At 32.3% G+C, this 26773-nt stretch overlaps 1 protein-coding gene across 1 annotated transcript in view; it reads left to right on the top strand.

The window, feature by feature from the left end:
- Positions 1 to 26773, top strand: part of LOC145266352 (gamma-aminobutyric acid type B receptor subunit 2-like) — a 1041657-nt gene that overhangs the window by 368547 nt on the left and 646337 nt on the right. The gene's annotated exons all lie outside the window — the stretch shown is intronic.

Here is a 26773-nt window from a genome sequence, read left to right as displayed (position 1 = left end):
CAAAATTTCGCATGTTTCCACCAGAAATTAACGAAGTAATTTGGTAGAGAACGCAGAGGTAAAAAAAAAAAATGTAACTTTGACCCCAATTTTGGGTCTCGAATAAAATTAAAAGGTTTAATACATGTCCAAGAAACCTACATCTAAACTGTCAAGTGTTTAGACCGAAAATTGGCGGGGTAGTTTAGTAGAGTTTTAAAGGTCAAATCGTTGGACTTAAACCCCTTGACAGCCAAATTTCTGGCCAAAAATCGATTAAAAAGATTTTCCCAAATCTCAATACCCCTTAATGTAAAATCTCAAGTCTCTAGACTTAAAATTCACAGAGTAGTTTCGTAGGGAAATGTACACACACAGACACACGCACATACAGACAGACATTTTCACTTTTATAGATATATAGATATACTAGCAATTTAACCTGGCTTCTCTCGGGCCCTGTGCACTGTTCATAACTTGCCCTACGTGTGAATAAATTTTATGTAAGATTTCAAATGTTTAGATCAAAAATTGTCTGAGTAATTTCATAGAGATCTTAGAGGTCAATTTTTTTTAAAACTTGGACCTCAATTTTTATCCCTTAATATTTATTATTTTGGTATCAAATCAAAATTCAAAGTTTTATCCATGTCCAAGTTACCTACATCTAAATTGACGAAGGAGTTTGGTAGAATCTGGAACGATCAACTCTTTCAAATTCGATCAACTCTTTCAAATCTGATCAACTCTTTCAAATTTGATCAACTCTTTCAAATTTGACCTTTTGGCAGCCAAAGTTTCGCCCAAAACACTGATTAAAATGCTTGCCGCATGTCTGGTTATAAAATTCAAATGTTTAGACCCAAAATTCGCTGAGTAGGTTGCTAGAAACCGCAAATGTCAAATCTTTTGAACTTGGCAGCTCAAATTTTCAGCCTAAATCGATCAAAAAGCTTGCCTTTTTTCTGAATACACTTTATATAACATTTCAAATGTTTAGACCAGAAATTGGCTGAGTAATTTGGTAGAGACCGCAAAGGTCAAATTTTATTTTAAATTTGACTTGAATTTTGACCCCTAAACATTTATTTGGGGGGGGGGGCTCAAATCAAATTATAAAGTTTGATCCATGTCCAAGTAACCTACATTTAAAATGTCAAGTGTTTGAACCGAAAATTGACGGAGGAGTTTGGTAGAGTTTTCAAAGGTCAAATAGTTGAACTTTGACCCCTTGACAGCCAAAGAGAGAAAATTAGTAAGATAAAGATTAAATTACAGATAAACTTCATTACATTATCAATAATGGCTATAGAAAGGGAGATAGCAGATAAAACTTGTTACACCATAGCATTCCGCAGCTAAATACTTCTCGTTAGAGGAGGAGAAAAAGCAAATTTAAAGGTAAGAAGACTTTAAAAACATCTAGATTAGAAATGAGAAAAAATATAGATATATATAATGACAAATAATCTATATTCCAAATGAATAGGCATATTTTCCATATATATATATAAATATATATATATATATATATATATATATATATATATATATATATATATAGTAGAAATGGTAATTAATAAAAACTGAAGAAAGTGCTCAATACTGTTGTAGAGCAAATATGCGTTTTATTTTTTATTACCGTATCTTTCTGTTAAGTTACATTATTGTTTCAGCTAGACGGCCGTTTTTTTTTGTTTTTTTTTGGCCGTCTGTAGCTTCCTCATACTTTTACAGAAAACGTAAAAGTCTGAGGAAGCTACAGACGGCCAAAAAACGGCCGGCTAGCTGAAACAATAATGTAACTTAACAGAAAGATACGGTAATAAAAATAATACGTATATATATATATATATGTATGATGATTGCAACGTCCTGTCAGACGAGCGCCACTCCCTCAGTCATTTAAAATCCATGAACCCAAATGTCTGAGGGAGTATCTATACAAATATGATGTTACAGAGTCTTAGCTTTGTACGACAGCTAAGTCTCTCTCTCTCTCGGTTCAAAATGTTGAGATCCAGCAACAAGCAAGAGCAAGATAGCCAGCAACAAATTAAACTGCAGACCAGCTTAATGCGGGTACTGGTCTCCCGCTTTATGGTTTTTTTAAATCAGAGATTTACTTCTCCTAGAAAGGTTGCCTTCACCACGGCATACGGGAGCCCTCTCTACCCCAATGCACATACACACACACACACACATATACACGGTGCTAGTTGGCCGTTGACTCAGAAAAAGAGTTCATTCGCCCTTTGGAAGGTCTTGTTTTTAATCCTTCAGGGAGACTAGCCGCCCTCCTCAGCAAACAAGTCTGGTGAGGGAACCAGTTTAGTCGCCGGTGACCCGACCATGAGGCAGGTAGTACTGAGTTATATGGTACCAGTAGCATATGACATGACCTGACATAAATATGCATACATACATACATACATACATACATACATATATATTGTCATACTCGTGACGGAGGTAAGGGGTTAAAAAATTTTTTTAAGTAAACAAAGGGATATGGACAGTAATTTATGAAGAGCAAACGTTTTTTTCCCAGTAAGGTTCAATTTTCCTTTTTTATTACAAAAAGGTTGAAACAAGAAACGGCAATTTTGTTTGCATCAGACAAGCGGGATGCAAAATAAACACAAGAATTGAACACGATATAATTGCGAGACAGAACGAGGACAAACACTTCCAAATAATATAAAATAAATTTATTAAAGATAGGGAAAGAATGATTTAACGAGAAAAAAATATATTCAAAATTTATGGGATTTTGGGAGGATATTTTTAAACATGTAAACTGAGTGAAAAAGGAAAGAAAATAGATTAACAGCGTAATTAGACTCCATTATTTTTCTGTCTTCTTTTATTGTTTGTTTGTTTTGTCCATTTTCTTTTCGCGACCTATGAGCGACACATTTAGTCCGAGAGGGTTCTCTTGTGGTGGAAGACAGTTAACTTCAGATAAAAAAAAATCCACAGCTTTTCAATATTTTCTTTTACATCCTCTTTTCAATACAAGTGTCGGCATTTGTTTTTGGTACACTCGCATGCAGAATAATCCAGTAGAAATATTTTTATTCTCTAAAATGGCATGGAGAAGTAATCCAAAGAGGTTACTCAAATGCAGGTTTGCTATTGATTACTCCTCTTAACCGGGTAGATCTTTTATAACTAGACTAGCCTGTTGCCCGGCGTTGCCCGGGTGTTTGGAGGTGTGTTTTTAGCAAAAAAAAAACAGTTGTAGTAGGTAGGCAGGCAGGCAGGCTCCAACCCGTGGCGCAAAGGCGGAAAAGAAAGTGGAGGATTGTGTAACGGTATTGATTGAGCAAAAAAAAAAAAGAAAAGAAAATTGAGAGCGCAAAAAAAAAATGGTTGTTAGCAGGCTCGAACCCGTAACGCGCCAGATGGAAAAAGAGATGAAAGAACTACCTTACCGATGTACCTACCGTAGTTGTGACGTCATATGCGGTCAAAATAACACGTTTTATGCGACGTCGGGGGCACGAGGGTGGAATGACTCGCAAAAAAATGTCAGTGGAAAAACCGACCCTCCTTGTAGAAAACTGCGCAGGTGAGGGTGAAGAAATTTAGGTTTTAGACCATTTTCTCGATATCGTTGTCTGAAGGCTTCAGAATGATACCAATCTCGTGAAGATCCGTCGCCTCTGTCGAAAGATTTAGGCAGACATACAAACATAGATACGTATATGCATTTAAACAGACAGGTGAGATTAATATTATAGATAATTTATATATATATATATATATATATATATATATATATATATATATATATATATATATATGGAAAAATGCGCGCATGAAAAGTAATATTCTTAAGATTTTATTAAACCTGGAAAAGTAAAGAACAAGATATTCTAGTAAAGTAAAAAATAAGAATATTTTAGACTTAAAATATTGCAGCTAAAAATAAAATTTGAATATTGATAAATATTTTATTTATTATTTGCATATGTTGTTGTTTATTGTTGAGTTAGAAAGCGGGTCAGTCGCTGGATTGAACTTATTTCCCCCTATTATTTGCATATATTTATGTAGTGAAAATTGTTTGAATAAAATGAATTCATTAGTTAGTTAGTAGATGGAATTAATAATTTTATAATTTACATAAAAATGAATTAAATGATCCTAATTATGATATAATAAAATTACTAATTTTTATGTAAATTATAAAATTCAAATTTTATTTTTAGCTGCAATATTTCAAGTCTAAAAAATTCTTATTTTTTACTTTACTAGAATATCTTGTTCTTTACTTTTCCAGGTTTAATAAAATCTTAAGAATATTACTTTTCATGCGCGCATTTTTCCATATAATTCATAATTTTTCCAGGCATTGCTATTGTATTAATATATAAATTTATAATATTTATTAATGATTGTCAAAAAAATTAGCTCTCAAACACACATTTATGCAATATTTATCATTCAATCACAGTAGTTCCGAGCCAGGGTCTCTACCGAGACTGCGGTTCATGAATTCGTGATCTGTATAGAGCGTAAACTAACAAAAAAGAAGATGGCACTCGGTGTCTTTTTAGATATCGTTGGAGCTTTTGACAACATACCCTTCAGTAGTATGTTCAAGTCGCTACGAGAACTCAATGTGCCACCAGTACTCATCCGATGGATTGAGTATATGGTGAGGCACAGAACAGTTCAAGTAGAACTACTGAGGGCAACTGTTAAAAGGGAAGTAGTTAAATTAAACCCCCAAAGTGGGATTTTATCACCTTTACTATGGAACTGTATGCTGAATCCTCTTTTAAAGGAGATTAAAAATAGGAATATTTATGCCCAGGCTGATGCTGATGACATCGCAGTGCTGGTCGCGGGTTCAAAAGCATCATTGGTCAGACGCATTGCCAAAATGGCATTAAATATTCCTAATAAATGGTATAATCGAAATGAACTAGAATTCAGTAGCCGTAAAACAGAAATGGTCTTGTTTACATATAAAAGGAATTGCCAACTTGGTGACCTTTTTCTGAGTGGACAGAAATTGAAACTTTCGCAGGAGGTAAGGCTGTTAGGGGTAATGACTACATTTTTCATCAAATGTGATAACGAAAAATTTGAGTTCATTCAAAGAATATGTATATCATAGAAGTCACTAATATTTTTAATCGATAAATTCACCATTTTTTTGCTATAAAATCATAAGAAGAGTTAACAAAAAATTAGTTATTAAAAAAAAGTTCGGTTTTTTTAATTATAAAAAAAAACGATACACGGGATTGAACCTAAAATCCTTCCACCAACCCCCGGTACTCTAACCGTTACGCTAACATGTCATATTGGCAAAATCGCAGTAAAAAATATTTATATACAAAAAAAAGTTATGCAAAATAAAAAAAAGCGTTAGTCACTTATGTACTTACTCTCCTGTTTGTGAACCCACATATTTTATTGTAACTTATTTTCTACTGAACCAATTTTCGAAATTTTTTTTCAAAACGTAGCTAATGAGGGGTTCTATCCAACTGTATAACCTGTCTGAAATTTGGTTGCGAACGGAATTAGTGGTGGGGGTTTGAATGTGTCTCGATTGATTACATTTCGGACTTAAGCATATATTCAACCACTACCGTGGTTGAATGATATATATATATATATATATATATATATATATATATATATATATATATATACTTCATTTAATCACATAAATTAATATACGAAAGTATAATTTATGCGTAACATGAGTATTTACTTCAACAGTGCTCAATACATAGGTAGAGCTAGGTAGTAAGTTAGAAAAATATATATGGCAATGAAGCTACACAGAATATTCCGCGTTTCATCCACACTAGGAATCATAGTGTAGATGAAACGTGGAATATTCTGTGTAGCTTAATTGCCATATATATTTTTTCTAACTGACATATATATATATATATATATATATATATATATATAAATATATATATATATATAGTAATTTATAAATATATATGGCGATTAAGCTACACTGAATATTCTGCGTTTCATCCACTATAGGATTCGTCAGGCTTATGCGCGAATTCTGTGGTTGCTTCTTGTTTTTATATATGTTGAGGATGTCTAATAAGCCAATCAGCTTTCTAGTATCCACCACGCCCCTTCCTATCAGCCAATGGGCATGCATTTTATCGAACAAAGGATCTGTTTTAGAACTAGGTTAGTGGTTTAATGTAGACGTTTTCCTTCCTTTTTTATATATATAAATATACCTATAAATGCCTAACAAAAAGCGTAGTTTATCAAGCAACAATATTTGCGAAAGAAAACCCGAATAACAAGAAATATTACATAGGCATGACTTCCTTAGATTTCAAAACCCGATACTATGACCACAAAAGTACATTCAAAAATAAAAAACACCGTAGAAAAACAACACTAGCGAATAAATACTATGAACTCAAAGAAAGCGGACATTCGCCGGTAGTTGAATGGAAAATAATAAGACAAGCTACCACGTGCAGACATTTAGACGACCCATGTAGATTATGCCTTCATGAAAAATTTGCTATCCTGTACTTTAAAGAACCTCAAAATCTATTAAACCGTAGACGAGAAATAGCAAACAACTGTGTTCACAAAATAAAACTTACTCTAGGATAGCGATACAAAATAGCTTTAAAACTAACAATAACAATAGAAAACAAACAAATAAATAAATTAAATAAACATGAATATACATAAACGATCACACATATATGTATATATATATATGTATATATGTGCATGTGTGTGTGTACACATAGGTATATTTATATATATATATATAAAAAAGGAAGGAAAACCTCTACCTTTAAACCACTAACCTAGTTCTAAAACAGATCCTTTGTTCGATAAAATGCATGCCCATTGGCTGATAGGAAGTGGGATACTAGAAAGCTGATTGGCTAACTAGAAATCCTCAACATATATAAAAACAAGAAGCAACCACAGAATTCACGCATAAGCCTGACGAGTCCTATAGTGGATGAAACGCGAAATATTCAGTGTAGCTTAATCGCCATATATATTTATAAATTACTAACTAGCTCTACCTACGTATTGAGCACTTTTGAAGTAAATACTTAAAGTTTACGCATAAATCTATACTTTCGTATATTAGTTTTATGTGAGTAAATGAAGTAGTTATATATATATATAAATATATATATATATATAAATATATATATATATAAATATATATATATATATATATATATATATATATATATATATATATAATTGCCAATGATCTATAGTTATCGACTTCTTTGTTATAGCGTGAAATCTAACGTCTTGCGAATGCGCATAATTTGAAAGGAACATATTTCCTCTGGTCGGTCTATTAGACAACAGAATGGTTGATGGATTGATCCGCTAATAAATTTATCCCGGAAACAGAATTGCTGATGTGGATTAGCCGAATTAGGAAATGAATCTAATCTCCCTGGGGGGATTAACCAGCATTCGTCAATTTCTTCGCTTTTTACGAAGCTAACAAGGCAGACAAATGAAATAAAAACAATACACGCTTGCATTCCCGTAAAAAAGGAGCTATCTATCAACTGAAATCATATATATATATATATATATATATATATATATATATATATATATATATATATATATATATATATTCCAATAAATTTCTTTTTTTGCGTGTGTATTTTTATATTCATATTAGAAACTAGGTGTATCAGAATTTTTGTAGGAATTTTTGACACCCCTAACACGAAACTGCGAATTAAAATATAAAAACCTGGTAATTTCTCTTTTAAAAGTGGGTTGTTTATTTTCTTTATGGATTTTACTTCCAAAATAAACTATTAAACTTGTATAAAAAGTACTAAATATATATATATATATATATATATATATATATATATATATATATATATATTAAATCGTAATGAAATTAATTGAATTTTACGAGTTCAGTATTTTTCAATTTTTAAACTTTAAAAATCTATCAAAATTGTTCTATTGATTCTATTTTTACGATATTTTCAGGGTCAATGTGAAATTGTAGGCTCGTTCCAATAAACCGAATATAATATTTTAGAGAAACTTTTTTTAATTCACGCGCCCCCCATATTTTGAAATGTCTATTAAAAAGTAAATAATTAATTTACTCACCAAATTTTCATGTCACAAATTGAAGATAAAAAATCAATAAATAATATATTCAAATTTAAAACGAAAAAAGAAATATTTTTTAGAAATTTACCAGTAAAGTCCGAAGTTTAAAACCTTTTTTTTAAAACCACGTTGTTTCTCTGTTTTTTTGGGGTTTTTTTTTCGTTTTTTTTTTTAATGAAACATTGTTCCTTTCTCCTTTAATTGAAAAAAATAGGGTTTAAATTACATTTTTCGATTAATTATAAGCTTGGAAAGACAGGGGTCGAATTAATTCACGCCCCCCCCCATATTTTGAAATGTCTATTAAAAAGTAAATAATTAATTTACTCACCAAAGTTTTATATATCACAAATTGAAGATAAAAGATCAATAAATAATATATTTAAATTTAAAACAAAAAAAGTAGTGTTTTTTAGAAATCTACCTGTAAAGTCCGAAGTTTAAAACCCTTTTTTAACCACGTTGTTTGCTTTTTATTTTTTTTAAATGAAACCTTGGTCTTTGCTCCTTTAATTGAAAAAAAATTAGGGTTTTAATTACATTTTTCGAGTAGTTATAAGCTTGGAAAGACAAGGGTGTCGAATTATTCAATATTTTCACGAAGTTTCTGACACACCTAATTAGAAACCCTTTTCTATATTTATTTAAAAAGAAAATACAACTTTGTTATATATGGGTCGTGAAATTGCATTCACCTGCAAAAGATCTAGCTAATTTGTGTATTCTTTTAAATATTTAATCGAATTAATTCCCTATTAGTTTCTTTTTCGGTTTTCTTACGGAATAATAATCTTTAGTAAACTATTACGTGTAATTATATTCAAGCAGATATTCTCCATGATTTATACTTGCGTAATATTTGCATAAAAAGGTTATAGTAAACACAAGGCTCTTTCTACATATATTTATGTATGCGTATATATTTTTGTTTAAAACATTTTGCCTGCCAAACTCCTCTGTCAGTTTTTGGTCTACAGACATGAAACTTAATATATAATATAATCGAATCCATTGAAAACCTTTATATTTGGTTTATAGCCGGGGAAAATTGGCGCAAACGTGTGAAAATTATAAAAATGAAATTTGCTAAGTGAAGGTGGAAAGACGGCATTACGAATATGCATGCGTGACGTAATAGCTATTGATTCATGTTTTCATTTTTAGCCTTGCAGTAAACATGTTTTTATAGTACAATCATTATAGTCAAAGAAAAAAGTTAATCGTAAGCTAAACGTTTTGGTTTCAATTTTCGATGGTGGCGCGATATATATATATGTCTAGCCGCACTGATGAGCTGTGAAACAGCGAAACAGTACTGTATGTGGATGACTATATATATATATATATATATATATATATATATATATATATATATATATATATATAAAGATACAATAATTTTTATATTTTATCTAGTTCTATACTCTACTATGTGACAAGTCACGCGTCCTATACAACTAAGATAATTACTGCTGGTATGCAGGCGGTAGATATCACATCTAAAAACATTAACTGAAATTAGCCGACTACCCAGACACAATTTCGGAGCAACCTATTTGTTGAGGGACATTACATCTCTACGAAGGATGAACCGCTTTTTCTACATATATTAGACATTAAGAGGAGATTATATATATATATATATATATATATATATATATAAGTACCCGTTCCCATACACTTTTTCATGATAAAGCTAGAACCCAGAGCACGTCACTGATTAGATGCAGTACATCGAAACCACTTTGAGTCTGACGTTGATTGGTCGATTCCATCTAATTCTGTGTTCTAGCTTTATCACGAAAAAGTGTATGTGAACGGGTATATATATATATATATATATATATATATATATATATATATATATATATATATGTATATATATATAATCTCCTCTTAATGTCTAATATATATATTATATATATATATATATATATATATATATATATATATATTCGTTGATTTCAAAACTTCAAATTTACAGACTTGTGCCTTCACGATAAGCCTCGCAATGGACGATCACAAGTCTTGACAGCCAGTGTCCTGAAAGCGAGCATTGAAAAGGACAGAAGTTTAACGCGTGATAAACTTGCAAGACATTTCAACGTTTCGGATGAACCAGACTCAGCCAGAACATCGGTTGTCCCTCACGCGGCAAGACCGCCTATACAACCACATAGGATACTGCGTTGTCTCTGGTAGAAAGGTCGTCAAGCGTTTCATTATCTACTCCTGCCGTCGGGCTAAACAGTCACTGGCGACAATTGAAACGTATGCAATAAGAATTGCGCGAGTAGCCAAGCAATTATGAACTGTAAAGGTGTGCTTTTCCTCCATGACAATGAAATTCAGTATGCCACGGGAGTAATCAGGGATACTATACAGCAACTTGGGTAGACCACTTTGTGCCATCCATCTTAATCACTTGATCTTGCGCCATCCGATCATCAACTTATCCACTTCCTGGATAATAATCTTCGTGGGAAATACTTTACTAATGAAGCGGATTTCTCTGGCCAACTAATATATGGTCTTCAACAAAAACAACACTAGTTTTGATCAAACGGAAATGAAATCACGACGTCTTTTCTATGGCGAGAATTGTATCGCTGCACCCACCATAGGTACGTGTATATGTTTATAAGATATATGGATATATTTATAAAGTTATGTATGTGTATATTTTTATAAATTAAGGTTTATATTTATAAAGTTAGGTATGTGTATATTCTTATAAATTAAGGTTTATGTTTATAAAGTTAGGTATCTGCATATTCTTATAAATTAAGGTTTATGTTTATAAAGTTAGGTATGTGTATATTCTTATAAATTAAGGTTTATGTTTATAAAGTTAGGTATGTGTATATTCTTATAAATTAAGGTTTATATCTATAAAGTTAGGTATGTGTATATTCTTATAAATTAAGGTTTATGTTTATAAAGTTAGGTATGTGTATATGTTTATAAATGTAGGTTTGTGTATATGCTTATAAAGTTGGATATATGTATATGTTTATGAAGTTAGGTTTTTGTATTTTTATGTAAGATTTAAAGTAATGCTTAGATATCTGGGGAGTTCACGATTCTATATATTTCTAAGCCCCAAGGAGGCACGAATTGGTTTTATTAAGATTTGCCTTCTACAAAGTGCTAAAGGTTTATTCCTTCTTTAGAAAACCGAGGCTACGACTGACGAGCAAATATATTCGTCCATGGCCCCATAATACGTACTTCATATATCTTTCAGCTTTATTAGGAGCAGATGGAATTTTACAGTTTTCGTTTGTCTGGCTGTAAGCCTAAACTTAGAGAGAATAATTACAAATATGAAACATTTCTCCTGTGAGTGACCTTAATAAATCCTTGTCTTGTTCGACGTTCAGCGCTGGCATTAGATCGTTAATCGGCTGACAGAAACCACGCATACGTACGCTATAACTTCCTGATCTATTCGCCATCTTAGATTGTCGGTATTTTTTTTTGTTGTTGTTGTTTTCCCCCAAAGCAAAATCGTTATTCTAATTTGTTTGTCGCGTTTTTGATTGCTTTTTTCTTCCCCAAGGACAATCATTTATATGTTGTTTGAGAGGTCGACCAGTTTGTACTTTTGCATACGATTTTACTATATTCAGAATGTGAGTTTAGGATATATTTGTGAGTTTAGGAAAGGATTGTTAGTGTTGGCACATATCTATCTATCTCACGCCATATATAGATATGTGTGTGTGTGTGTGTACGTGTGCCTTAAATAAGTTTGAAAACTTTTGATGTAACTTTTTGAGATAGTATACACATAAAACTATAGTCCCCTTTCAAAATAATCACCTCCGGCTGCAGTGCACTTTTATATGTTTTTTTTACACAGGAATTACCACTTATAAAGGCCCGGAGGCCACTCGAGGATAAGGGTTAATTGGTATACATTACTCAATGTGATTATAGCGTAGGAAACATTAGTAGTGGAAAATTTTGTAAATTGGATTACTTAGGGGGACGGTTCATCAAGAACTTGTTTGCGTTGGATTTGAAGACAATCAGATTGTAGTCAGCTGGAAAGCAGGCAATCGGAAGAGAGTTCCACATGCGTGCAGTTCTAAGAAAGAAACTTTGTTCATGGAATCTAGATTTAGGTTTAGGCACAGATAAAGAGTGTGGGAAATTATTGAGTGTGGTTTTCGCTAGACGAGTGTTTTTCGTTAAAGTTTGGCGACGGGGGACCATAGATTGAAGCTCAGACGGGCACGCACTTGCCATGAAAATAACGATAAAGCAGAGACAGGCTCGCAACGTCTTTTCTGTGAGAAAGAGTTTGCAGGAAACTGAAAAGCGCATCCTTCACTGTTGTACCATTCCAACAACTTCTGGAAGACTCCATGCAAGTCATCTTATGTGGGGTAGTCATGATCCTAGTCCCATGCAACTCATCTGATGTGGGGTAGTCATGATCCTACTCACAGCCTCTTTCATATTCTCTATTATCTCATAACGGCAGCATCTATAGTTTTCCTTGAGCTTAGGGATAAACCAAAAGTCACAGGAAGGAATAGCCTTGATCCCATTCATAGACAAACAGTCTGTGACAAAGATGGCGCAACCTTGGGTTAAACTTCACACAAATCTACCACATCTTTAGTTCCTCGCGAATAATTGTGTAGAGTTCTCACATTTATATCAGACTGTGTACTTTTCTTCATAATAAACGCACGACGAAATTCTTTATTTGGCCAATCAACTCTGGTGTTCCGATTTCCTTACTTCACCCACACCTCTAACCATTCCTCACATACTCTCTCTCTCTCTCGCATCCTTGAATCTTTTATGCCACTAATAAACTGATGCTTGATTCGTGCAAGATGGTCCAAAAGCAGTCTGAAGAATTTCATGCGTTACTTTGTCATTTTTTCCAAGTTTGAAACAGACTTTTATTGCATATTGTGCTTCTAAAGTGTCCTCATGTCCGGATTAAATTTTTGAAAATCACTACCTATTTATTTGGACTTGAAATCATAAAAATTGGTCGGTTAACTAATAAGATGTGCAGAAATAACACGCTGAATTTTGTGTACGACAATTTTAAATGCCTGTTCAAAAAGTCTGGAAACTTATTGAAGGAACCTCATAACTATATATTTAAATACACACACATATAAGTATTATGTATTTATGTATAACCCCTTTTTCGGTGTCAACAGCCAACTAGCACCGTGTGTGTTTGTGTGTATGCATGTGTGTATTGGGATGGTAGAGGGCTCCCGTAAGCTGTGGTGAAGGCAACCTCTCTAGGAGAAGCAAATATCTGATTTAAAAAAAAAAACATAAAGCGGGAGACCAGTACCCGCAGTAAGCTGGTCTGAAGTTTAACTTGTTTCTGGCTGTCTTGCTCTTGCTTGTTGCTGGATCTCAACATTTGGAACCGAGAGAGAGAGAGAGAGAGAGAAAGACTTAGCTAAGACTCTATAATCTGTGTATAGATACTCCCTCAGGCATTTGTCTATTAAAATGGTCCTGTGGGGATGGAAGTCATTTTTGAGTGTATGATGCAATCATCATGTATGTATGTATGTGTGTAAATGAGTTAATTCACAAATTGATAATAAAATGAATTTATTGCCTTATTAAATCTTATAGTGAGAAAATATTTTCAAGACGCTCCAAGCCAAAAAGGAAAAGCTGAATATATATACATATATATATATATATATATATATATATATATATATATATATATATATATATAAAGCAAATATAAACGTAGGAATGATAGCTCAATTTATGAAAATCAATAGATAAAGGAAATCAATATAAATCTTTTCTATACATCTCTTGTTTCAAACAATAAATTCTTGACTTGATTATTTTTATATATATATTTTAATCCACAGAATTTAACTATAATTTATATATATATATATATATGTATATGTATGTATTATACATATATATATGTATATGTATGTATATTTATATATATATGTATATGTGTGTATATATATGTATATATACGTATATATATATATATGTATTTGCATATATGTATATGTATATATATGTATTTAAGTAATATACTTAATATCTACAATTACCATATGCTCGCTTGTATTAATAAAAAAGGCCTCGTTGATATCTCTACCAAACCACTGGATATAGCTTATAATTAACTGTTACTATAATTGTAACTGAAATCTACAGTGATCTTAGCTGCGTCACTAGGACTATTTTATATATAGATGCAATGTTTTGCCCCTGACCTTAATGACTGCCTATAAATACAAATTCCAAATCACCATGTAATAATTGCTTCTCTTTACTTCCAAGACGACTGCCTTTGTCTAACCTGCATGCTAAATAGGGAAAAAGAAGAAAAAATAATTTTTTGTTGTTTTTTTTCTGTTTCCCAAGCTAAAACATTACTGAAAACTCTAAATCCTAATGAAAATCTACTGTATTCTGTAAGTTAATAACCCGTTCATTGAAAGCTAACAATCTGCTCCCCCCCTAGCTGCCACTAAAACTCTACATTATACACGCCTTAGTAGTGGAATTCTTAGCTTCCAGCTCCTAACCTTCACATGCTAACCGCCTAACAGTCATCACTAAACATTTATACATTTCTACCTCTAAGACATGTATTAGAGTTCATTCTTATCCAGTTTGGTATTTACCAGCCGATGTATGTACTCTGATGCAAAGCGATCTTCATTACATAACAATGACTCTTCCTAGATGGTTTTGCAACGATTAATACAAAACCAAATCCGACACTCCCTGTTATGCAAATGAAAACTGAAATTATCTCCCTTCAATAGTAGAAACACACTTAACACCTATAACTTCTATCTATTCGCATCTACTGAAAACTTGGCCAAATATCTATTGACTTAATTATACATACGGAATACGCCATGACTTAAAATTTACCTCGTGTTATACCCGTACTGTACTGCACCTACATCTTAACCCTCCTGTAATCTAAAATATACAGTGACTGGGCAAAATTCTTAGCTCAATTCCTAATACCTACTCACACTGTAACGTTATCCTGTACCTAAGCTAACATATAAATAAAATTCAAAAATTGTAAAAATCTAAAGGTAAAAGTCTTAATCCACACTAACGCCTTTCTAACAGGCCTGCTCATATAGTTGTTTCCACTGCATGAGCTTCTTTTTTTTAGTAACCATTAAATAGCAAACACACCTCCAAGCATCCTCCCAAACACCTCCCCAAACACACCTCAAACACACCTGCAAACAAATGTAATCACTTTGAGAAGTGTTACTATTCAGTAGATATATAACCTCTACAAACTAACCCTGTAACATTAACTAACCACGCGGGGTCGCAGAAATACCTGGATTAGGACTCAGGCGCGGAGCAAACCCTCTCGGGGCTGATAGACCTAGTAGATCTTCCCAGATCATCCGTCTAGGAGAAGGAAAACTCTGAAACTAAACCTAATGGGAGGGAGGCTTCTCCAGTCTTGGATGACAAACAACAAATTACCGGTTTGCAAACCTAAATTGCTTAAGGAGTAGATAGGCTCTGTCTATCGCTCGGCTTCCATACTCCTTCTTTGCCTATTAGTTACTTGAAGGTGCTTGAGTACCACATATGCCTGTGCAATTAGATTGGGTTGACCTTCTTCTGATGGGTTGAGGGTACCGGATTGACAGTTCCTGGCTGCTGTTTCCGACTGGTAGTACAGGACCCTAACTCTTTGGTAGCGCTTAGAGCGGCTGCTCCATCAATAGTTGTATAATATCAGGATGTTTGAAGTGCCATGTCGCGCATGGAATGGGATCCTGCATTCATCTCCGATGGGCTTTCCTGAGGCCACAGTCTTAGTTGAAGAAAGGTCGGCTGATGGTCTACTTGTGTTGCATGTCTGATACTCTGCATAACCTCTTGTTCAGCTCCCCCTTATCTAACTGAAACTCTTTAAAAACATGATGACACTACAATAAAAGAAAATAAGCTTAAACCAGGCGTAGGGTCAAACAAATCCAACTTGCCTCCTTCCTTGAGACTTGCATTCATGAACATCCGTGGGCTTAGAACTAATTTAGCTGATGTTTTACTACTTTAACATGCTTGGCTATCTCCCACTCTGCCGTAAGGACTCTGACAGACATATGCACGGACTTGGAGTTTATATTCGAAATACCCTCCCCTTGACCAGAGAACCAAACTAAAATCTGACGATGAAGCCTTTATGTGCTTTAGACTTTACATTAGTTACTTTTATTTTCTCTACCGCCCTCTTTCGACCCAGGACTGCGCTATAATAAACAAAATCTCTGACAGCATAGACACAGCACTCCCCCTAGACACTAGCGCACAAGTACATGTATTTGGTGACTTTAATGTTCACCACAAAAACTGGCTTGGATTCTCTACTTACACAGATGCAGCGGGCAGCACAATACATAGCTTCTCTATAGATTACTCCCTATCACAAATGGTTACGTTTCCAACCCGTTTCCCTAACCAGCAATAACAACACGCATCAATTCTAGATCTGTTTCTGACCACAGTTCCCGATGATTGCATAACAAATTCTGTCAGCCCACTCGGGAACGCTGATCATGCAGTGATAATGGTCGAAAGCACCCTAAACTGTAGACCCAAAACTGAAGAGCCAGTGCTCAAAACAACGAGATATTATAAAAAGGATGTCTGGGAAGCCAACAGAGATCTTATCAGAGATGCCCCATGGGAAAATATGTTATCTCTTTCTGCTGAACAGTGCGCAAATGAGACCACTGAATGGTTCAAAACGGCAATTGAAGCACATATCCCCATGCGGAAATTTTATAGCAAACCCCACTCTCCCCAATGGTTTACTTCAACTCAAAAGCAGCATGCATACCGCAGATTTAACCGACATAAGTCCAGTTCAAACAGACAGAAGTATATAGAAGCTAGAAGTAACGTTAAGAAGGAAATAGCGACAGCTACGAAAGAATTTATTGAGACCACTAAAAAACGCATTGAACCACAAAAAGTAGGAACTCGTGACTTCTGGAAAATCTACAACAGTATAGTATATAATGAGCAATCAACAATTCCCCCAATAACCAACAATCACGAGGTTGTTTACTCAGCAACCGACAAGGCTAATATGCTTGCCAGTCGGTTTGCCTCAAACTCCACACTGGACCCTTCCAACCACCCCCTACCTGACTTTCCTTTGCGGACAGACGCCACGCTAGACAATCTAAAAATCACCCTTGCTCAGGTTCATGCTATCATAAAAAACCTTGGCACTTCAAAAGCATGTGGACCTGATCTAATCCCAGCTGTTCTATTAAAAAAGCGCTCAGCCGAAGTAGCTCCAGTCCCCTTAAAAACTTTTTTAAGCCGCTAACGGCCCGTAAAAGGATGGCAAGCTGTGTTTTACGGGCGCTTTTGTTATTGGAACCGAAAATTTAGAAAAGACTCGGTAATTGCATCGGACTCTGTAATTGTATCGGAATCGGTAAAAAAATATTGAATCGTCCCATCACTAATAGATACCCTAATCTTTATTTTCAAACGATAGTCATATTAAGCAAATAATGCCCTTGCAGAGTAGATGCAGTTAACTGCATAATTGCCAAGCATCTTAAAGGTATCGCTTTAATGCTTGTCTGATATGAGAACGAAACCTGATAGCGGCCTGACGTGTGGTCATAAATGCTCTGCGCTGGCCATATCACACGTGCTCGTTATAACGGCGTCCGCGGGGATTTCTAAAGGTTTCATAGTGTTATGAATTTTTTCATTGAGTCAATTCGCTATTCATTCTTATTAAGAGATGGCGCACGATTAACGTGGGTCTCGCATATCTCTCCATTAACGCAAATTGGCACTTGAATCGGAGCATTTCCATAACGAACCAATTGTTGTCGCATAAGACTGTAAATATTATCCCCGTCACGAAAACTCGTTTCGTTCAGGTATGAAGATGCGGCCAGCGTAGTAGCGTTGGTCGTTCGGTCACGCTGAAGTATTATATGGCATCTTAGTCGGTCTCACACGATTAAGTGTGTCGAATTACACTAATTTCTATCCGGACTAGCGGGAGTACTATGCATTTGACCGGGTGTGTGGAGGTATTTGGGGGGGGGGAGGTTTGTTTGGAAGTGTGTTTGGAGGTGTGTTTGGAAGTGTGTTTGGAGGTGTGTTTGGGGGTATTTGGAGGTGTGTTTTGAGGTGTTTGGGGTGTATTTGGGGGTGTTTGGAGGTGTGTTTTGAGGTGTATTTGAGAGGTGTTGGAGGGAAAGGGTTGGAGGTGTGTTTGGAGGTGTGTTAGGGGGTGTTTGGAGGTGTGTTTGAGGTGTGTAATGGGAGGTGTTTGGGAGGCTGCTTGGAGGTGTGTCTGAAGGTGTGTTTGGAGGCGTGTTTGTGTAAAACAAAACAAAATGGAAAATAGGCGAACGTAATAATCATGTTTAAATATTATTTTTAAAAAAAACAAGGAAACCAGCAAAATAAGGAATAAGCTAACGATGTTAATAACTTCTTAAGAAAATCGGAAAACCAAAAACAAAAAAACAGCGGACGTGATTAAAAGAAGAAACGAAAAAAAATATGGCATAAATAACAATGTTTAAATATTAAAACTTAAAAAAACGATCTTACATCTCGGCTCGAACGCGCGATCTTAAGGCAACGACGATGCTACTTAACCGACTGGGCTATGACCGCGTCAGCGGCATTGCGTAGCTTTTTATAAAGTTTAAACTAGTTCAAGAAAGAATGTTTTTTTGCGCATGCGTGTATGGCTAAAATTTCATGGAGTAATTATTTTTTGCTACCCTTCCCTGTAGAAAAGTGTCCAGTTGAGGGTGAAGTTGTTAATATTTTTAAGCAATTTTTCAATATTAATCGTCTGAAGGGTCGAGTTTCAAAACGATTCCGATATCGTGAGAAGCCGTCGATTCTGTCGAAAGATTTTGCGAGACATACAAACACAAACACACAAACACACGCACATTTTGCCTTTTATATATATAGATTTCGTGTTATATGCTCACGTACCAATGCGTGTATGAACAACTAGCAGGGAGACCGACGTTACTCGGGATCGAATGAAGATGGATAAATGTTCCGCACTTCTAATACTTTTATTGCCATTGAAATCAGTCACATCAGTCCATTTTAAAATCAAATCCATTGATTGCCTGTTCTAGTCGGAAGCTTACCGCGTTGCTACAGGAGGAAGATTCATATGCCTCCCCGTAATGAATTAGTCCACAATATATTGTAGTCTACATTGCACTGTAGAGAATCTACTGTTGATTTTATGAAATTATGTTTATATATAATGGCTTAAATGACACTTTAGAGTGCAAAAGTCATGTATCATGGTTCAATTGTGCTCTAAACGAAACATTCATATTGAACGCGCCTCTGCCATATCAGAGGATCCACAGTTAATTTTATATACCTGGCCTTTCTGCTTGTACGGTGATAAAACTTATCGAATTCACATGTGATTTTAGGATGCAATGATGGTGTTAACTTTCATCAAGTTCAATCTAAGCTCAATTTGTTTACACAAAGAGCATCGCTTCATACGCTATTGGTAATTTGTATATCACTTCCCAAGATGCTCAACCCAAGATAAGGAGCATATATATATATATATATATATATATGTGTGTGTGTGTGTGTGTGTGTGAGTGTGTGTATGTGTTGTATATATGCGTATGTGTGTATATATATACATATACATATATATGTCTGTGTATATAAATGTGTGTATATATACATATATATGTGTCTATATATATATGTGTGTATATATATACATATATGTGTGTATATATATACATATATATGCATATATGTAGACATTTGTCTGTATATATATATATATATATATATATATATATATATATATAATGTGTGTGTAAATATATATACATATGTGTGTGTGCGTGTGTGCGTGTGTGCGTATGTATTAGTTTTGGGACGATTAATCGGAATCGGGAATCGGAAAAATCGGAACTGTTTGGAGTATCGGAATCGGTATCGGAATCGGAAAAATTATAGCATAATTTCCGATTCCAAACTTATGTTTTGTTTTTGTTTTTGTTTTTTTGTTTTTTGTTTTTTTTTACATGAAAAAATGAGACATGTATAAATTATTTTTTTAATAAAAGTTATTATTTACAACATAAGACTGAGAGGGGTCACAGAAGGGTTATAAATCACATTTTTAGATTTAACACGGATTCACAGAGTTTAATTTATTTTATTTATTGGTCATTTATTGAGAGGGAACTTGCCTATTCCTTTGTAAACTTTTCACACTTAATCGCTAAATGTCTAGATACCCACATCCAGGGTGTTCATTTGATAATTAAAAGGTTAAATGCCCTGGACGGGGTTTTTAAATTTCGTTGGCGTCAGCTGTATATTGACAGTGTCTGTCATCGGCTTCTTCTGAAATAAATAAAGTTTTATGATGCTCATCTTTGGACGCAAGTGAAAAATATAGATGAGAAGCTCCTATGAGTTTATCAAAATCTTGAACGATACATACAAGAGACTCCTCCACGAAAAACTCAACCACGAAAAACTCGTCCATTGAAAACTTTTGTTTTGTTATGTAAGAAAACTTGCTCCATTATTGAATAAATATCGATTGAAACACACATTTTATGACCGTTCTTGAAGAATATATTGTTTTTAAAAAGAGACTAAACTTCCATAATATATATATGTTTTAATATTTTTATTTTTTTACTATTCTTTTAAAAAAGATAAAATCGATTTACTACCTGGCTGTTCGTTTTCTTCATAGCTAGCTAAGTTTTTAGCAGTTTAACTCATTTAAAGCGGTAATTCAGTTACGAAAAGAGACTTCAGACCGCATAATATTTTTTTTTTTAATATTTATACTTATTCGCTGTCGTTTTAAAAAGAGCAAACTCGATTTTTCTATCTAGTTGGCTACGTTTTTTGTGGTTTAACTTATTTTAAAGCGTTTATTCAGTAAAAACAATCACGTAGCGTCGAGTGTTACATGAGAACTAGAAATAATGTTGGACATGAGGATTACATCTTAGGAGTCTTGATAATCGCTCAAAAGTAGAAAATTAAAGAAAATACTGAGGGTGATTTAGTTTAATTTTCGATAAGTTGAACAATTTAAATCTAAGGCAGCCAGTGAGTAAAACTTTGTTTCATCTGAACGTAAATTAATACATTATTATTATTAGTAGTAGTAATAGTAGTAGTAGTAGTAGTAGCAGCATTGCTATCTTTATATTAATACGATAGCATATGCGTCATTTTCTGTTTCACGCTTACACCCGGGTCGTTTAATTGTTATGTACTTCCATTTCTTGTAATAAATAATTTTACCAAGAATTCTTCATAAGTTTTTGTTTCGGTTTCGATTATAGCTGATGGCACTCAAGCCATTTCATTTTTTTATAAATGATTTTACTAAGACTTCTTCATGGTTTTGGTTTCGGTTTCGATTATAGCTCATAGCACTGACGTCATCTATTATTTTAAGAAAAAAATTTACCAAGAATTCCTTATAAGTTTTAGCTTCGGTTTTGATTATAGCTATGGCACTCCAGCAATCAATTTTAAAAAAAAATAATTTTATCAAGAATTCTTCATAAGTTTTGGTTTGGCTTTCGATTCGAGCTGATGAGCCCAAGTCATATAGATATACTTTTTATTTTTGAAATCGCAACTTTATTATATATAAATATCGATAGAACATTAACTCTATAATAATATATACGAAATCTGCAAGAATTAAAATATCATATTTAAGCGTATTTTACGAGCTGGCTACGCCGAGCGTCCCTGCTAGCTTTTGGCCTTTTGGTCAAGATCAAAGTGTAGCATCTGTTCTTCAGATGCTGCACTTCATTTTCTTGTTCTCTTTCGGTGGGGGAGAAATCCTTCACGACTGAGACAATTTTTATTTTTGTACCTTTTCTCCACGTTAAAAAACGACCCTGGTGTCTAACTCTGTCCCGTGGGGAGGCATAGTAAATAGGTACAATAATATCAGAGCGTATTCATTTACACTGAACATCTACAGAATGCCAACATCAATATATTACATATGAATCGGTCATATGAATGAGTTCCCTGTGGAATTTTCACATGTCCCACTAGTTGTTATTATTGTTTTTATTGTTATTGTTTTTGTTATTTTTGTTAATGTTTTGTACTCACTAAGAGTTCCCACACAGGTCATCATCAGAGATAACATCTTGACAATAAACAGTGGAGGCTGGGAAACAATAAATTTCACAAAAAAATTCGAGTACGTTCCTCTTATTTCTTTAATCTTTGCAAATGACTTTGCGTTAAACGTATTGATAAATATGATTACTGCTTGTAGTGTTATTCCCTTTTTAATCGATTGCACGATCTCTTTTTGTCATTTTATTAACTGCGACTATTAGATAGAAAGCCTAAATACTAGTAAGCACCTGGGGTACCATTAACGACGAATATGAGGGCGAGAGGAGTGCGCACATTGAATGTAGGTGTAGCAAGACATATTATATAATTAACTGTATTGTTTTTTTTTCTTTATCTGTCTGTCTGCCTGTCCCCCCCTCTCTCTCTCCCTATATATATATATATATATATATATATATATATAGTGGAACGTGTAAAATTATAGAGGAATAAACGTGAATCAAATGAGGTATAGGTTGTTCAAACAGTTACATCCAATTTAGCATATATTTGCGGTTTTAAAAAAATGACAAGTGAAAACTTTCTTTTTGGCGCCACCCAATACACACACACACACACACACACACACACACACACATTACGAATTCAAAGCGGCGAGAGACGAAATGCAGAATCTACAAAACCATCGTCTTGCCAGCCCTGCTGTATTCAGCAGAGACCTACACTCTGTATACAGAACACATAAGGATTTTGGAAGCCGTCCAACAGAGACACCTAAGAAGGATCATGAAGATCAAATGGAGTGACTTTATACCAAACACGGAAGTTCTCAGAAGAGCAAACCTAGTGTGGAAGCTACCCTTGCTACTATGCAACTACGATGAACCGGGTACATTACTAAAATGGAAGAAAACCGAATTCCAAAGATGATCTTTTATGGAGAAACTGGAAAATGGAACACGCAAGGTAGGAGGTCAGAAGCTTCACTACAAAGATGTAACAAAGCGGCACCTGAAGGCAATGAACATCGATGTTGAGAGTTGGGAGGAACAAGCAAAAGAAAGGAGTGGTTGGTGGAACAGTCTCCACAAAGGAAAGAAAGAAATAGAAAGATTGGAGAAGCCTTAGAGCTGAGAAACTATAGACGACACAACCCTGGCACCAACATATGCAGTGCCTGTGACCGGATGTTTCACACAGAAAAAGGAGTATGCCAACATCGAAGGATAAAGCACTGGTAATAATAATAATAATAATAATAATAATTATAATAATAACATTAATAATAATAATAATAATAGTAATAATAATAGTAATAATATTAATAATAACACTAATAATAACAATAATAATAACAATAATAATAGTAATAATAATAGTAAAAATAATAAGATCAATAATAATAATAACAATAATAATAGTAACAATAATAATAACAATAATAATAATAGTAATAATAATTCTAGTAACAATAATAATAGTAGTAATAATAATAATAATAATAGTAATAATAATAATAGTAATAATAATAGTAATAATAATAACAATAATAATAATAACAACAATAATAATAATAACAATAATAATAATAACAACAATAATAATAATAATAACAACAATAATAATAATAACAATAATAATAACAATAATAATAATAACAATAATAATAATAACAATAATAACAAAAATAATAATAATACTAATAACAATGATAATAAAAACAACAATAATAATAATAACAATAATAATAACAATAATAATAGTAATAACAGTGATAATAATAACAATAATAATAACAATAATAATAATAACAACAATAATAATAATAATAATAATAACAATAACAATCATAATAATAACAATAATAACAATAATAATAATAACAACAATAATAATAATAATAACAATAATAATAACAATAATAATAATAGTAATAACAATGATAATAATAACAATAATAAAAAATAATAATAATAACAATAATAATATTTGTAATAATAATAGTAATAATAATAGTAATAATAATAAAAATAATAATAACATTAATAATAATAACAACAATAATAATAATAGTAATAACAATAACAATAATAATAACAGTAACAGTAATAGTAATAATATTAATAACAACAATAATAATGACAATAATAGTAATAATAATAGTAATAATAATAGTAATAATAAGACCAATAATAATAATAACAATAATAATAATAATAATAATAATAATTGTAATAATAATAACAACAATAATAATACTAATAATAATAGCAATAATAATAATAGTAATAATAATAACAATAATAATAATGGCAGTAATAATGACAATAATAATAATAATAATAATAATAATAATAATGATTATAATAATTGTCAAAATGTGACTTTAAGGTGTGGACAGAAGCCATTATATGCAAGCAGGGGAACTAGAAGGGAATAAACAAAAAATTAAGCGAAAAATGAACAAAAAAGGCGAAAGTGAGTGGTTTTAGAAGGAAACATTAGGAGGAAAAATCAGTAGGGATCTACCTGGGGCTATGGACAAGGAAAAAACCCGGCGATTATATTCAAAATGTGATTTCAATGTTGGGACGGAAAACATAATATGTGCCGCCCAGAAGCGATCGATTATGAGTAATTATGTGAAGTATCACATTGATAAAACGGTTGAAAATCATCTACTTCAACTGTGTAAACAGAAAAGCGAGAATGTACATCGTCAATAGCTGTGAGATGTTAGCTCAAAAAGAGTACATGAGGCGCCATGACAATATCGCGAAGACAAGTCTATTGAGATTTATGCAAGAAAAGAATGTTGGAATGCAGTGCAAAATAGTACGAGCATGTATCACATGGGTTGCTGGAGACCAGATTTAGTCTTGTTAGAAAATGAAGGCACACAAGGCAATAATCATCGATAAAGCAGTGAGTGGGGAGATAAAAAGATTGTAGAGGGTCTGATGAGAGGCCTGGGTTATGTGACAAAAAGGACTTTAAAAGAGGATTGGAAAAATTGAAATCAATTGCAATGTTGGGGTACTTCAGAAGATTATCTTGTTGGGAACCTGCAGTATCTTGCAGAAAGTACTGGAAGCCTGAGAAAGAAAGATACTGATAGTTTATGGTCATTTGTTATGATTCGATTAACAAAACATTTATTAATTTAAAACATTTAATGACACTAGCCAGACAAAATGTGGCGCCATAAATAATAATAATAATAATAATAATAATAACAAAAATAATAACAATAATAATAACAATAATAATACTAGTAATAATAATAACAATAATAATAGTAATAATAATAGTCATAATAATAGCAATAATAATAACAATAATAATAACAACAATAATAATAACAATAATAATAACAGTAATAATAATCATAAGACCAATAATAATGATAATAACAATAATAATAATAACAATAATAATAATAGTAATAATAATAACAATAATAATAATAGTAGTAATAATAATAGTAATAACAATAACAAAAATAATAATAATAGTAATAATAATGACAATAATAATAATGGTAGTAATAATAACAATAATAATAATAAAAACAATAATAATAATAATAACAGTAATAATGATAATAGTTGTCAAAATGTTACACCATAAATAATAATAATAAGAAGAAGAACAACAAAATTAATAACAACAACAATATTAATTATAGCTATGTAAATAATAACAATAAAAATAAGAAAACAATAACAATAATAAAAGTTATAATTGCAATACTAATAACTATAACGACAATAGCAACAATAATGAAAACTAGCAGAACCCGTGGAAATTCCACGGTAGTTGAAAATTTTAAAGCACATTATAAAAAAAATGAAGAAAATAAAACAGTATAACGTCGAATTTAAAACAATTTTTTATAAATTCTTTTTTTGAAATTTTAAAACCAAAAAAATTTATTTTGAAAATTTAGATTTTTTTCTATGAAAATTCAACACAAAAAAGTTTTTTTAAATAATTTTTTATATATCAATTAATTTGCACTTTTTATTTTTATTTTTAAAAGAATTTGTAATAAAACACAGTCTCCTCTTAACATGACTTTTTTAATTATAAAATAAAAAAAGCCAATTTGAAACCGTAAACAAACAGCCATGTTTTTGTTTTGAAAAATTTTGGAGAGGAAATGATTTTAATTATTTTTAACTGATAAATTTATTAATGTTTTTGATGATGATGAGTTTTTGTGACACAGGACGTGTAACAAGTAAATTAATATTTATATAATAATAATAATAATAATAATAATAATAATAATAATAACAATAATGATGATGATGATAATAAATAAAAATAATAATAATAACAATAACAACAATAATAATACCAATAAACACAACAATAATAACAACAATAACAATAATAATATAAATGACAATAACAATAATTTTAATTGCAATAATAATAATAACAATATATAAAAATGAAATAAAACACTCGCAACAATAAA

Source organism: Euprymna scolopes, chromosome 41, assembly GCF_053919585.1.
Source record: "Euprymna scolopes isolate OS-2025 chromosome 41, ASM5391958v1, whole genome shotgun sequence".
Lineage (NCBI taxonomy): Eukaryota > Metazoa > Mollusca > Cephalopoda > Sepiida > Sepiolidae > Euprymna > Euprymna scolopes.
The sequence above is the reverse complement of the archived record's forward strand: the minus strand, read 5'-3'. Positions and strand labels throughout refer to the sequence as shown.